The 5,651-nt window shown below is 38.1% G+C and overlaps 1 protein-coding gene and 1 pseudogene across 1 annotated transcript in view; one reads left to right on the top strand and one right to left on the bottom strand.

Annotated features, from left to right (window-relative positions):
- Positions 1 to 5,487, top strand: part of LOC102850704 — a 24,329-nt pseudogene extending 18,842 nt beyond the window's left edge.
- The window catches only part of MLLT10 (myeloid/lymphoid or mixed-lineage leukemia (trithorax homolog, Drosophila); translocated to, 10), a 318,731-nt gene that overhangs the window by 241,012 nt on the left and 72,068 nt on the right, over positions 1 to 5,651 (bottom strand). The gene's annotated exons all lie outside the window — the stretch shown is intronic.

Below are 5,651 nucleotides of genomic sequence, written 5' to 3'. Positions count from 1 at the left end.
ATGGAAGACATGATTGTTTGTCTGCTTCATAATGTGCCCCTTCTGAAGCAGCACATACCCTTACACTGCTATTAGGGAAACTGCTCTTATCCTTGACTCCTACTATGTAGTTCTAGTGAGGGTTGCAATTCATAGTACCCTCCCTATTCTGCAGTCACAGGATGAGCACATTATCCAAGACAGACCAATCAGAGTCCTTCCCCAGGATTCTTTAAGGGAGCCCCTTTTTCTGGTAGAAGGGTCTAAGATGACAGCCAAAAGATGCCAGCAATCAATACAGAGTCTGCAGAATGAGAGAATGGAATTAACATGCAACAGAGGTTAAAGGTGAAGTCTTTAACATCACAGAATGAAGGAAGAAATAATACTACTGAAATTAATATAGCTGATATAACTAACAAATGGATTTGGTTATAGGATTCTAGGTAGACAGGGAAAAGAAACAATCAATGGAAGGAAACTTTCTGTGAAAATACTTTCCTTAAATTGAATGTGTAAAATAATTCCTAATAGTTAATCTCTATGTAAGGGTCACTGAAAGGAAAATGGACAATGTTCACGACATTCTGTAATAAATGCAGATTTTTTATTTTTTGTTAGTATTATTTTAATGAAAATTTAGAGACTTTGGCTTTCCATTCATTCATTGCTGTACTTTTCTCCCTGCCCACCCCTCCCCCAGCAGTATACTCTTCTCTTTGAAAAGTAAAATTCTTTCATTGTTTTACAGTCCCTCTCCCCAGGCCCACTCCACTATGCAGCCTTCATTCTGGACTCCTGTCATGACAATAATACCTAATCACATATCCCTTTTAAACAGTTTTCTCCCTCATCTGTTTCAATGAAGTACACATAATTTATCCCATCTTTCTCCATCTCCCCTCAACCCTAATGTCAGTCCTGCTTTACAAAAGTGGTACCATGTAGCTTTTGTCCTTTTGTGACTGAGATACTTCACTCAGCATAACGTCCTCCAGGGTCACTCATTTTGAATAATATTGCATGTGTTCCTTGTTTTTCAATGCAGCGTAGTATTCCATTATGTGAATATACCACAGCTTCTCTATCCATTCATTTGCTCATGAGCACTAAGGTTGTTTCCAACTCTTTGCTATTGTGAACAAAGTCACAATAAACATGGGTTTGCATATATCTGCTTGGGTGGTAGTTATGGTCTCTTTAGGGTATATTCCCAGTAGTGGAATTGCTAGGTCAAATGGTTACCTCTATTTGCAACTTTTTTTTATGTTTATTTTTTTTTATCTGCAACTTTTTGAGAAAGCGCCACACCGCCTTCCACAGTGGTTGCACCATTTTACACTCCCACCACCAGTGAATAAGGGTTCCAGTTTCTCCACAACCTCCCCAGCATTTGTTGCTTGCTGTTCTGTTAAACTTTGCTATTCTTACTGGGGTGAGATGATATCTCATACTTGTTTTGAAACGCAGATTTCTTATGACTTTGCTTATAATGGTAAAATTACTAAGCACAACTAAGATGCTAAACTACAATAGGCAGCTGAAGGAGTAGAGATATCAACACACGTTTATTATTATAAGATATTTAATAGTGGAAAGAAAAAGAAAAGATATAAGCAGGTAAAAGGGAATACAACCATGACCATTCATAATCCTGGCATAATTATTTCTACACGTATATCAGTATATGTTAAAAATATATCCATGTGAAACAAGAGGCATTAAAATCATGTAAATGCCATAATCATAGCCAAACACCCTGAGGGAATGTGTTGCTAGTTCTAAAATTTCAGAACAAAGCCTCAAGATCCTTAGAGGTTGTCCACAAAGCAAATCTTGATCTTGATACAATCTGCTTTGGTGAGTAGTGACTGAATCATAAAAGCTTGTGGGTGATCAGATACAGGAACTGGCCTCTTCTCATCCAGAACAAAGAGCAAAAAAGCAAAATGCACCAGGGGGCGGAGGAATCAGTCAAGCTGGACCATGTGAACCTCAACTTCTACAAGCCTGAAAGTAGAACTAGATGATGTCCAACTGCCCATTTTAGATAACTTTAACAGGTATCAGAGTAAACATTCCTAGATAGTGTAAAATATGTGAAACAATATTCAAAATCACAAAAATGACCAGGCTTACTGATCTAATAGAGTACTAGCAGAACAGCTAAACATATAGTCTTTAGCCACTCTTTGAACCTGAAGCTAAACTCAACATTCAGCCAAAGGACAGGGCTATAGGGTGAACAAAATACCAAGGACATTAGCTTAATCAATGATAGAAGAAGATCAACATTTACTCAGAGATCAAACTCAGAAGGCAAAAAAGGAATAGGATAGTAGGATAGAAGATTAATGGAAATGAAAATCAGTGTTCAAGTGTAGTTATTTTGTATTTTAAATAATGTCATAAAACAACATGTGTATGAACAGTCAGATTAAAAACCAAAATAACTTTAAAAACTTTCACTCAAATCACAATTTTTTTAAATAAGCAAACATATAATCAATAGGAAGATTACAAATTATGACCAGCTTTGGCCATACTGAGTCAGATAATCATATACTATGCAGGGAATGCAAAACAGAAGAATGGTGTTGCATTCATAGTTAAAAAGTCAATTTCAAGTTCTATCCTAAAATACAATGTTGTGTATTAGGATAATATCCATATGCATACAGGAAAGACCCGTTAACATGACTATTATTCAAATACACACTCCTATATCTAGAGTCAAAGAGGAAAAAGTTGAGAATTTCTACCAAATTGTAGAGTTCGAAATTGATCCAACATGCAATCAAGATGCTTTAATGATAACTAGTGACTGGAATACTTAAGAAGGAAACAGTGAAAGAGGAATAGTCGTTGGAAAATATGGGCTTGGTGATAGAAATGAGGCTGGAAATAGAATGACCGCATTTTATATTTACAACGATTAATTCATTGCAAATACCTCTTTTAAAAGACACAAATGAGGACTTTACACATGGCTCTTATCAGATGGGCTGCACAGGAATAAGACTGACTATATTTGTGGAAGAAACTATTGGAAAAGCTCAATATTGCCAGTCAAAACTAGGCTGGGGCAGACTGTGGGTCAGATCAATTACTCATATGCCAAGTTCAAATTGAGGTAGAAGAAAATTAAGTATACAGGAACCAAGATATGATCTTGAATCAATTTCATCTGAATTTCAAGAGCATCTTAAGAACGGGACTAACAACAGGGTTGGCATAAGACTGAGAAAGACTGGATAATTTATGTATACTGCATTGAAACAGATGAGGGAGATAAATGTTTAAAATATATGATTGGTATGTTGGTCATGACAAGAGTCCAAAATGAAGGCTGCATAGTGGAATGTAAGTGGTGGCGGGTATTGTATACCAATGAAAGAATTTTTCTTTTACTTTTCAAGAAGAGCGAACTGAGGGGATGGAAATCCAAAGGCTATGTAAACGTTCATTAAATTTAAAAAAAATGGATTTGAGGGACTGAACATCAATAATCAAAGAACAAATGAGTCATGGGATGATATCAAAGATATCACCCATGAAGAAAGCAAAAAGTCATTAAAAATTATGGCCTAAGGCTCTGCCACCACAGCACTGGATTGAAGGTGGGAATCTGGGGGAGGTAATCTGAGCTGGCGCTGCCGCCATGTTCAGTCTAAGGCGGCTGCTGTAGAGCAAGAGGGTGAGGCATCATCCACAAGATCATTTCCAACACAGAGATCTGCTACGGGGGCATCCTGTACACCTTCAATACCAAGAACACCACAGACCTCACCCAAGTTTGGTCCTGTGGTATAGAAAACAGGCCAGCAGATCATCAAATAAAACATCAAGTCTTTTAAATACATTATATTTCGAGGAAGTGATATTAAAGAGCGGCCTCAAGCTCTTCATAATGTCACTATGCGTTATGCTCGACTCAAAGGCAATCAAAAACAAGAAGCATTTAAAAAGACTTGTGAAGAAATACCAAACTCTCCTGTTAATATTATATAAAATAGAGTATTATTTTCTTATCACTTTCTAATAATATCTATAATTCCTGTACTTTTATGTCAAAAGTAATTATTGAAGTTCCTTTCACTCCAATATTTCTAATAGTATTAAGAAGTTTTAATTATTCAATGCCAGTAAGCCTCAATATGCCCTTAAATTTAAGTATAGCCAGCTCTTTAAGGCAATAACTAAGATTTAACAACAAGCTTTCTTCTAAAAGTATACAAAGTTTAGTACCCATTAATTCAAAGAAAAATTAAACTGTCTTTCTTGGCCTGGGAAAAAAAAAGATCTCACTGTGAGCCACCAAAACCACAATGTTCTTTGCCTCAGGACGCAAACATACTTCAGTCTTCACTAGGCTCCTCTACTCCTTCATTCCAGTCAGTGGGTTCCTATGGACTTTTTGGCAGGATGCGCACGTATAGTCAGTTCACTCCAAATTCAATAGTTTGACAGCAGTTCGGTGCTGTTTGTGTTGCTGGAAAATCACTGACATCCTCTGGAGCAGAAGCACCGTCAAACAGTGGTACCTTATCCCAAAGGAATGACGTTGGGTCTGCCTTCACACAGTATTCAAAGATGTCTAAAGTAACAGTTTTGGCAAGGTCGTTCAAGCCCTCAGTTAGACCCTCTGAGAAAAAGCGCAACAATGGAACAAGCAGGACTGACCACCTCTGCCCACTTACCTGCTCCAGCACCTGTTGGGAGAAGGAGCCCTGTATTAACCAGGCCTTTGCCATCTACTAGCAAAAAAGCAATAGAGAATCAACAGCACGGGCGACTTGAAGTGCATAAAGGTCCAAGGCCAGAAAATGAGCAACTTAGAAATAAAAGCAAGAAACAAGTAGTTCAAGGTGCTTCTGCAGCTCCAAGGAGAGGCTGTGGGGGTCATCAAGGAGGCAGCGGAAGATTAGTATTCAGAGAGATGGGCCAATGAAATTTGAGAAAGACTTTGACTTTGAAAGTGCAAATGCACAATTTAACAAAGAAATAGACAGCTCCATAATAAACTTAAAAGAAGATAAATCTGAGAAGCAGGAGAAACCTGTAAATAGTGAAGATAAAGGAGACTCAGGATAGGATACCCAAAACAGTGGAGGAAATGCTAATAAGGAAGATCCACTTGGACCTAACTGCTATTATGACAAAATTAAATCCTTCCTCAATAATATTTCATGTGATCATAACAGAGAACAGAGACCAACATGGGCTGAAGAAAGAGTAAATGCTGAAACATCAGGAATCTCACTTTGTCCAAACCATGGCAGTCGGGGCTATAGAGGTCAAGTAGGTCTTGGAGTCAATGAAGGCAGAGGGCGTGGAAGTGGCAGTGGTGGCACCTTTGGCTTGAGGATTTTGTGGTAGATTCAAAGGAAATTGTAGAGGCAGAGGATTTTCAGATTTTGAATTTGGGAAAATCACAGCTTTGGGGCCCTAAAAGTCTGGATCAATCATACTGCTTTCTGAAAGAAGGACAACAAAGTTGCTGCATAGTTTACAACAAGTCTGAAAGTAGGAGAATTTCTAGCTCTTCATGTTGTTGTTGTTATGTGCCGCCAAGTCGCCTGCGACTCATAGTGATCCTATGCACAACAGCCCTAAACTCTGCTCTGTCTTGTGCCAATCCCACTGTCTCTGACACTCCCATCCCGAAAACC

The sequence above is a fragment of the Elephantulus edwardii genome, unplaced genomic scaffold (genome assembly GCF_000299155.1).
Source record: "Elephantulus edwardii isolate Elephantulus edwardi_28Jun2011 unplaced genomic scaffold, EleEdw1.0 scaffold00054, whole genome shotgun sequence".
NCBI lineage: Eukaryota > Metazoa > Chordata > Mammalia > Macroscelidea > Macroscelididae > Elephantulus > Elephantulus edwardii.
This window is presented reverse-complemented; position numbering and strand designations above follow the sequence as displayed.